A 9,163-nucleotide genomic window follows, 5' to 3' on the forward strand; every position below is an offset into this window, starting at 1 on the left:
GGAAGAGCTTTTTCGCGCATCTACGCGGCGACTTGATTCGCGCCCGGAGCGCATCTACCTAGCGGCGCGAGCAGCTCGAATAATCGTTAAGTTCGATAATTAAATTTAATCGTAACGCCCCTGGTTGTTTGGCCGCGTTGTTCGCGCCTCTTCCTCTCGACCAAAATCCAAGGGGATTTTCATGACCGATTATTATTATTCGCGAGCGCGTCTTTTTAATGCGCACGGTCGCGCACGTTGACGGGACTCGATCGTGTCGGCCCATTTGGCGCCCCGAGACGTCATTAATTGCTCGGCGAGCGATAGATTTGCACGGCGATGCCTCGTTTCGGCATAATGCAACGACAATTAGGCCCATTCTGACCTACTTAAAGCACCGATCGTCACCATCCATCAATGAACATTGAACTCGCCGTAGGAAAGTTCGATCATTAAGTAAATAGCGATCTATATAATGGGACAATGACTCTTCCATATCGCGTGAAATAATGCATTGTAAAAACTTGCTCGCGTTGATGGTAATTTAGCATCATGAGACAGTGGTGCCAAAGTTCTAGATACTAAATTTGAATAGTGCATGAAAGTCAGGGGCAAAGTACATTACCGAAGTTTGGACATGGAAAAGTTGGGATTTCATCGGGACGTTAAATTTAAATCCGATGTCTTTATGGTGTAGCGCTTTTATACAGATTGCGGACTGAGTCCGCGTGCCTTCATTGACAAAAGGAAAATCATTTAAGGCGGAAAAAGCCCGGCGCTATGGGCATCGAGATATTCCGGTCGCGTTCCATAAGCTCGAGCGTCGGTGGGGAAGGAGAGAATTAGTCTCCCTAGAATTGTTGACGCTTGCTCGGCAGCGGGAGCTCATCGATTCGGCTTAAGAGTCGCCGTCAAAAGCCGGGCCGAGACGCTGCTCCAATTTCCCCCTCTCCCTTTCACTCTTAACGAAATGCTCGCACGAGACATCAATTTTTATCTCGAGGATCCGTCGTCTCCACCACCACCCCACCTCAAGGGGGGTTTGTTACGCGGCTGCGTGATGCACTCGAGGCGTTTCGCGCGCCCGCTTCATTTACCCGTGAACGACGTCTGATGCGGCCGAGAGCCGGCAAACGGAAAAACTTCTTTCTTCCTGCGCACGGCGTACCGTTTCGCCTGAACGCCTCATTTGAGGTTTCTTCACCCCGGCGACGATTGAGGTGACATCGCCGCCCCGAATGATTTAAATAATGATAAACCGCCCCCCCCCCCCTGTCTCCGAGAGAGAACGAAGAACCAAGCACGAGGAAGAGCAGCAGCAGCAAGAGGAGGAGGAGAAGAAGAAGGAGGAGTAGGAGGAGTAGGAGGGGGAGGAGGGGGGACGAGAGACGAAACGGCGTTATTTCCAGTCGATTTTTGAGCGGTCGTCTTGTTTACGGCCGACGCCGCCTTTTTCGACATTTTTCCCTCCTATCTTGCATCATTGCATGTTTATAAAATAGAGTACTGCCATCACTTTTTTCTTCCTTCGTTATGCGAGCGACAGGCGAATGAAGGGAAAGGGTGCTCAAAACTTTTTATGAAGCGAGAGGTTGGGCTTTATTATTATTGTTATTTTTTTTTGCCCTTTCGTTTTTGGCAGAGCTCGAACGTTAGAGTTTGCATCAAAATCCTAGACATCTTCTTCTCTGTAATTTATTATTTTGCTTTAATCTACTTAATGGACTATGGAATATCGATCTCGTCATAATCATTACTCGCTATACGATCTAGTGAGTATTCGCATCTTATAGATTGCTATATATGCTACATATATACTCTATATAAATATATATATATATATATATATATATAACAGATAATTATGTGTGAGCGCGTGTGCCTATGTGCGTGCATGTGTGTACGTACGTTGGGCGCGTATGTGTCTTATATGTTGTTAAACATGATAGGGCTTAAGAGACAAAAATGATCGGTTTGCGCTGCTGTATGTTTCAGATTGTAACCGCATCGTGATTGATCATGGAAAATTGATTAATTGAAACAATCAAAGTCGAAGCTAATCGTGGCTTTTCATATTCGCTGGATCAAGCTAACCGCCTGCAGCCAAAGCTTCGAGACGACTGAATAATTCAATCGATCGTTAATTAATGATATACACTCAAACTGTCGTTCGCTTAATAATAATACGACATTTTTCACATAACTTTTCCACCTTTGTTTAACAATGCGCGTAATGTAATAGTTGATCATTTAATATAATAGCACAAAGTATTTCGTTACTTTAAATTTATACGATACCAAGGTTACTTTTATCTTCAAAATTTTCATTTTATCGTTACTTTTTTTAGTATTTGAAACTTCAAACTGTTCATTATCATACTTTCGCTACATTTAATGTATTTTTTGTTATATCTTGACATATTAGAATGCATTCTTTTCGGCTTTGATAGAGAATTATTGAAATGAGAAATTCCACGTACGACGTATGCATACACAAGAATTTCGACAGATTATTCGGTATTTTATATTAATTGTTATATATCAAATCCTATGAAATTTTGTTATATGCAGTGCAAAACGTTACAAAATATGCGTAATCCGCTATATAACAGAGCAGTAAATATGGGACTTAAAGTCCTTGAAAATAGGAGTCAGGTAATTTTCAGCTCAATATTAGCGTGGATGACTAAAAGAGAATAGCACGAAGCTTAAGAGCTTGCAATACAGTCTCGAATTTTAGTTGCAAATCTTCGTTGCTGCAATTTATCAGAAATCCGAGAAATATCTCTGCGGACGCGCATTTATTCATCCAAGACATTTGGAAATTATTTCATAAGAGTATTATAGTCTTTATGTTAATTGATGAATTAGATTAATGTTTTCAAAATGCGTTAAAAGCTACAATTAATTTATCAACGGCAGTCCCGATATCAATGCTAATTATTATACACCGATAATTAATTTCATAAAATTCAATAAGCCCAATAAATTGCATAAAAAAAAAATCTCACAATTAGTTTTTATATTTCTTCTTTTTACAGACTCTCTTGAGTTTATTGTTATTAGGAGAAATCGACGTTGCTCGATGATTTAGCAAAAATTATTCATCTTAAGGAGTATAGAGCTTGCAATCGACACTTTATCGACACTTAACAAAAAGATACATACATTTAGTATGCTTTTAATATTGTAATAATTGTCTCAACGAAATAATATTCAACACCTTGAGCAAGCGAGTTGGTAGTGTTACAGAAATATTTAAACTTAATGAAACAATGTCTTTGACAAGTTATTTGACGTGGGTATATTATTCGGCAGTTGGAAACTTAAGTCAAAGCAATTTCAAAGTGACCACCAATACTACATTAAATTGTTTCCAACTCGAGCCATGCCAGGTCTCGCTCTTCGATCATATTAAAAACTTTTCGCACAATATAACTTGGCCAAGCGCAGAGCCGAAGAACATTAAAGTTTCCGAAAACTCCTCGTTAGCTAATATCTCTAACGCAGTCGCCAATTAGAAAAATGCCGGCCAATTTAGTTCACAAAAAAATCCAGAGCGCGATCCCTCAAGGTCGGATAAAGTCTTGACTATTGCTTTAATTAAAACGTGCGGAAAGGGTGAAATGAAAAAAAAAAAAAAAAAAAAAAAAAAAAAAAAGGACACTCGATGTACGTCGTGGCTCTCGAGTGCCACGGCAAATGCGTCAAAGGCGAAAGGCACAGAAGTGGGACCCGTCGAGTGGAGATAAAAACAAAAACGAAGGAAAGATATTTTTGAGCAATCGGACCGGAGAAATGAGCGGGGGGGGGGAGCAGGAGCGTGAGCTCGCCCTAATGGTCCGGAAGCTCACCCAGACGTATCCCTACAATACCACCTGAATTCTTTGATTCGGTAAAGTACCGCCGCTGTTGCCACCGCCGTCCTCATCTCCGGATTAATTTTATTCCGAGTCCCCGGTCCCCCGTCTACAAGGCTAAGCGAAAACGCAGCGTAATTAACGATTACAAAGTATTTCGTTCGGATGATTATCAGTCTAGGCCGGATACTGACGGAGTGTATGGCTACGCCTACCCCATAACTTCCGGAGCTTTGATGTTCCGGGGGTAGAAGCACGAGTCGCTGATGCTTCAGCCGCACTCTTTTTGCTCTCCCTACGTCACGGCGATTAGACGCGTATCTGCGTGCCCCGGTGAAACGAAACGAGACGCTGATTGATACGGATAGTGCGTTACTTTCTCATCGTCACATGGAGCGAGATACTCTCCATTCCTCTCTCTCTCTCTCTCTGTCTCTCTCTGCTGTTGCTGCTGCTGCTGCACCGGCTGTGTCGCGCGAGAGGATTTTTAAGTTTTTATTTCATTAGAGGGGTAAGAGTGTCCTTGTGCTTTCTTTGTTGATTGTGACAAGGTTACGCCATACACGTTCAGAGGACCGAGTGGTGGAATGGAATTCATGAGAGAGTATCGTGTGGGGATTAAGAAGTGAATAATAATTATGTCTGAAAATTTGAGGAAGGATAAGGCGTATTAAAGGAAATCGTTAGGTTACGTTAATTTACATTGGAATTTCAGTCTTTTAAGTATTAACAGGATGTTATTACCCGCATTAAGAAGAGAAACTTCTTAGACGCTCGTTACACGACACAAACGAACACTATATATTTATAATTAATAGTATATAAAAAGAGCTAAAAACACTATTAAAAGTAATACGATGTACTTAAAAAAATCATTATTATAAATAATGTTGGTAATATAATTTTTAGGCATTGTTTAAGATTTTTGATCTTTGAACTCATTACATAGATCTTTAAAGCACGAAGGATTGTAATTTGAATGGTAAATTGGAAGAATTTTTTTCGAAACATAGCATCACTGTTTCCTACTATAAAAAACGTTAACATTTTGCGATTATGTATATATATATATATATATATATATATATATTTATTTTTTATTGTTGTTGTTGTTAATCTTACTATAATTTACTTGGCCAGTATATGTGCAAGTCAAGTAAGCGCTTCGCAACAAAATCAAAATATTTATCTGTGGCCTATTCGTGCATTTTATAAATCACTCGCCCATATTTGAAAGTAGATAATATTAAAGGCATAAGTGAGATCCGTTATATTAATGGATCGCTAAAAGACTTTACAGCAGGATCTATCTTCATATAAAGAAAGTTAAAAATATTACGATTGTAATGAAAAAATCGAAATGGTTGGGAGACAACTGTAAATCATCCTTGTAAAATGAATTAGATAAAAAGGACAATAAATCATAATACAACTCCGAAGAATTATGGAGAATTGTGGAGGAGTGTGAATGATAATGTTCATGTAACATTAAGAATTATTAACTGCAAAGGGACGTTAAGTGAACATTTAGAGAAAAAGCAGAAATTACGGAGCTAAGAAAATAGGCGCTTGAATCTACATACTCGAAATTATTTGAAAATTATTTTTTCCTTTCAGAGTGAATGAGGAAGGATAATTATGATTTAAAAGCTTGCAAAATTAAATTTTCACTTTGTGCACATACGTAAACATTTGGCTTATATGTTTATTTATTTGTTAATCTCTAATGAGTTTTATAAGCGACAAATAAACGGATAAGGAGTTTCGACACTAATGATAAATTGAGGATCTCCATCGATCGTATTCGTTCATTTACACGATAAATTTCTTTATCTAGATTCTCCAATGTCAAACAAGACATTGCCAAAAGCCTTTTCAACAAAGCAATATGTGCATTTAGTATAATAATTCCTTTAATTTACGTTAAAATTCATTGTCAATCAAAATTGTCACTATACAATATTATAAACAAAACACAATAGTCATTATCAATTCTACCATTAACGACATCGTAAAAGTAAGCGAGAACAATATGAAAATATAATTAGGATAAATTGAAAGCTTTGGCATTGAAAGCGAGTCGACACGCTATATTAAGCACACGTAACTAAAAAGTATCCGAATAATAATAATAATAATACATCCGATACTATGGAATGCCAAAACGTAGACATACACTTGAGAGCATACGAAAGGCATTAATTAATTTCGCAACGAGTGGGAAGGATCAGCTAGCTGGAGTGTAATATATATATAAATGCAAAAAGAGAAGGAAAGAAAGAGAGAAAGAAAGAAAGAAGAAGGAAGAAGGAAGAAATTCATGGATAAGGGCATAAGGGCAGATGAAGGATGCAGAAAAGGATGGGGGTGGGTGGGTTTAACAGGAAACGGTGGCTCTGTTCGCCTCATTAAAAATCCTATTTGCCGAAGGAGCGACCGCGCGAGATGCCGCACGAATAATGGAGGAGGACGCGGGCGGCGGAGCTCGCGCGGCGCCACGAGGCCGCATATCGACCGGGGGCGCAAGGAGATGCGCCGTCGCCGTTGGCTCCCGCCAAATGCCCGGGATGCCGTGCTTTCTTTCCGGCCGATTAGAGGGACGGCTGCCGCCGATTACCCGAGTCCCCTTCGCCACCACCCCCAGCAGGCCCGGGAAATTGACCTCCGAGGCCGCGCGCCAAAACCGCCCCCCCCCATCGCCCCCCCCTCCCTCCCCACCCGCTACATTCCCAACTTCCCAGCGCCTGTGAAAACGACGCGTTAATGTTTGAGAGAGGGAAACGATTAACCTGCGGTGCGGCTGCCAAGCGACGCTTTGGCAATTCAGGACTCGGGCTTTACGGAACTGCTTTAGATTAATGTGTGCGTGGTTTATGGGACTGTCGTCGGGACTAGGATGCTCGAGCGCTTCGCGTTTTGGTCAACTTATTTAGTTGGGCATACTCCTTGTCAACATTCACCATTCTCCCCTCCTCGACACCCAATCTCTGTGGGCATTCGCCCGAGTTCACTTATGCCCTATTAGCTGCATTTTTATAAGACTTGTTTTCCTCTTATTCGGCAAAAGCCCGTTTTTATCGTATTTACAATGACGATTTTTTTTTTAAGCAAACTTTCAGCTATAATTGTAAGATGGCCATAAGGAATGCTAATATTGCCAATTGGATCCTGTATCTTCTTCCTGTCTCTCGCGCTTTAAGGACAAATGCTCGATAATGTAAAAAGTAATTGGGGTTGAGGGAGGAATTCCCTTGATAATGGGGGAGTCGATTCATGCCTCGGCCGCCCGATGATGCGCGAAGATACTTGTAAAAGGCCCGATTCACTCCACCAGCCAGGCGATAACCGAGCTTCGTGGCTCGTGCCGTTCCTCTCGTTACCGGCGTTCCGGCTGCTAATAAGGGAGTGACCGCGGTAACGGACGACCACAAAAACCACGGCGACTCCTCGTGACGTATCGCACGAATGGGTTGAGCAGCCCTGATCGAACGCGCTCCGAATAAAGTTAACAGCGCCCAATGTTATCAGGACTCGGAGGATTTTTTCTCACCCGAGATATTCGTATGGCTGATGGATTAACAAACCCCACTGAGTTTGACTCGCCAAGTTGCTTGAATAAACTCGCCTGCTTACCTCTCTCTCTCTCTCTCTCGCTCTGGAGGGAATAATATATATAGATGGCTAGATAGACAAATGGATAGATTGATAGATAGAGAAACATATAAATAGATAGATAGATGGAGAGAGAATGAGAGAGAGAGAGAGAGCTTGAAATGGAAGTAATGCTCTTTGTACTGTTGTCGAATAAGTTGGCCGTGTCGGTCGGAGATCCAAAGTTGGAGATCTAGCCGCGAGGCAGCAATTGCCTTGCCTTTGAGGTTAGATTAATCTCAGTAGCGGACAGATTGAACGGTAACTCGATTTATAATGCGTTTCTGTATTATTTCGTAGTTTTGATTAGCGCCATTTAGAAAGATGTATTGGAAGGTCGATATGTTAAGATACTAAAAGTGTCAATGAACTTACTAGAGAATCTTCATTGTTAATAATTTCCTGTTTTTGTTTTTGTTTTTTTTTTTTCTTTTTTCGAGTTTCTTGCAGCAGCAGGGACCCAAAACCTATGTCGACTGACCCCGTTCCCGAGAATGGCGAGCTTCCGCTGCAACCAATGAATATTGCTCTTCGGGACAATTCTAGATCCATCTAGTCATCAATGCTCTCGCCAATCCAGCCATCGGCAGATTCGCAAAAAAGTGCCGGCGCATCGTCGCTAAAGGAACTGCGAGGGATCAGGGACGGGAGAAGGAGATAGGCCATTCGGGCGATGGATAGTAGTTACGCGCAACCACGTAACTAATCGGGCGAGTGAGCATTTGACGCGAAGGTGGATGTGCCACATCGTTCCCGTGAATGCGACGTAATTATTGGCAATGGATCGCTCTGCAGCAAAAAGTCCGGGGGCGCAAATGAGCCTGTGCGCCTTTTTGCGCGTTGTAGGGCGCGAAGCGGGGAGGGATTGGGGGGGGGGAGGAAAGGAAGCGCTCGAGTGAGAGCAGTCCTCCTTGTTCCTCGCGCTCCGTCGGCATGATTATACAACTGCGTGCTTTTTCGATGCGAGGAGCATTGCACTTTTCTTCTTTCGTTTGTGCGATGGTGTAGAGTTATTGCGTCGGCCAATTACGTGTAACCTCGTTTATTGCTACTTCCAGATTATTGTGTTACTCGCTTTTTAGTATCGTTGGTGCCACATTTGAAGTGCTCGGGACATTATTATTACCTGGTGATTACGTCCATTATCGTTTTGAAGATTAATGTATTTTGCGAAAAGCGTGAAGCTCGGGATAAATTATTCTTTAAATCAACTCATTATTATTATTATTATTATTATTATTATTATTATTATTATTATTATGAGAAACAGAAGAGGACGAAAATACAATCATGGAGTAAGAATGTGAATGCGCTACGCTCGATATTCGGTCGTAGAGCAGTTTTTGTACATTTAGAAAGTTATTTTTCACCATCGCTAATTTCGAGGCGGCCAGCACATTATATTTAGTTAGTATTCAGTTTTTCTGAAAACATGCCAGTCATAATATTGAAAGTGCATGTCATTTAAAATATTATCATTAAAAATATCATTTAATGGTTATATATTTACGTTAAGTTTATCAATAAAAAGAATTTCAGCATAAAATTTGTATTTGATAATAAAGAGGAAAAGACTAAGCTTCACTCACAGCCTCTCACTCCCACGCCTATGGACTTAAATTATCCTTTAAACGATAATCTTTGCAGAATGTCGTCCGTCACGTTCTTTTAAA

The sequence above is a fragment of the Ceratosolen solmsi genome, unplaced genomic scaffold, assembly GCF_000503995.2.
Source record: "Ceratosolen solmsi marchali unplaced genomic scaffold, CerSol_1.0 scaffold2, whole genome shotgun sequence".
NCBI classification, from domain to species: Eukaryota; Metazoa; Arthropoda; class Insecta; order Hymenoptera; family Agaonidae; genus Ceratosolen; species Ceratosolen solmsi.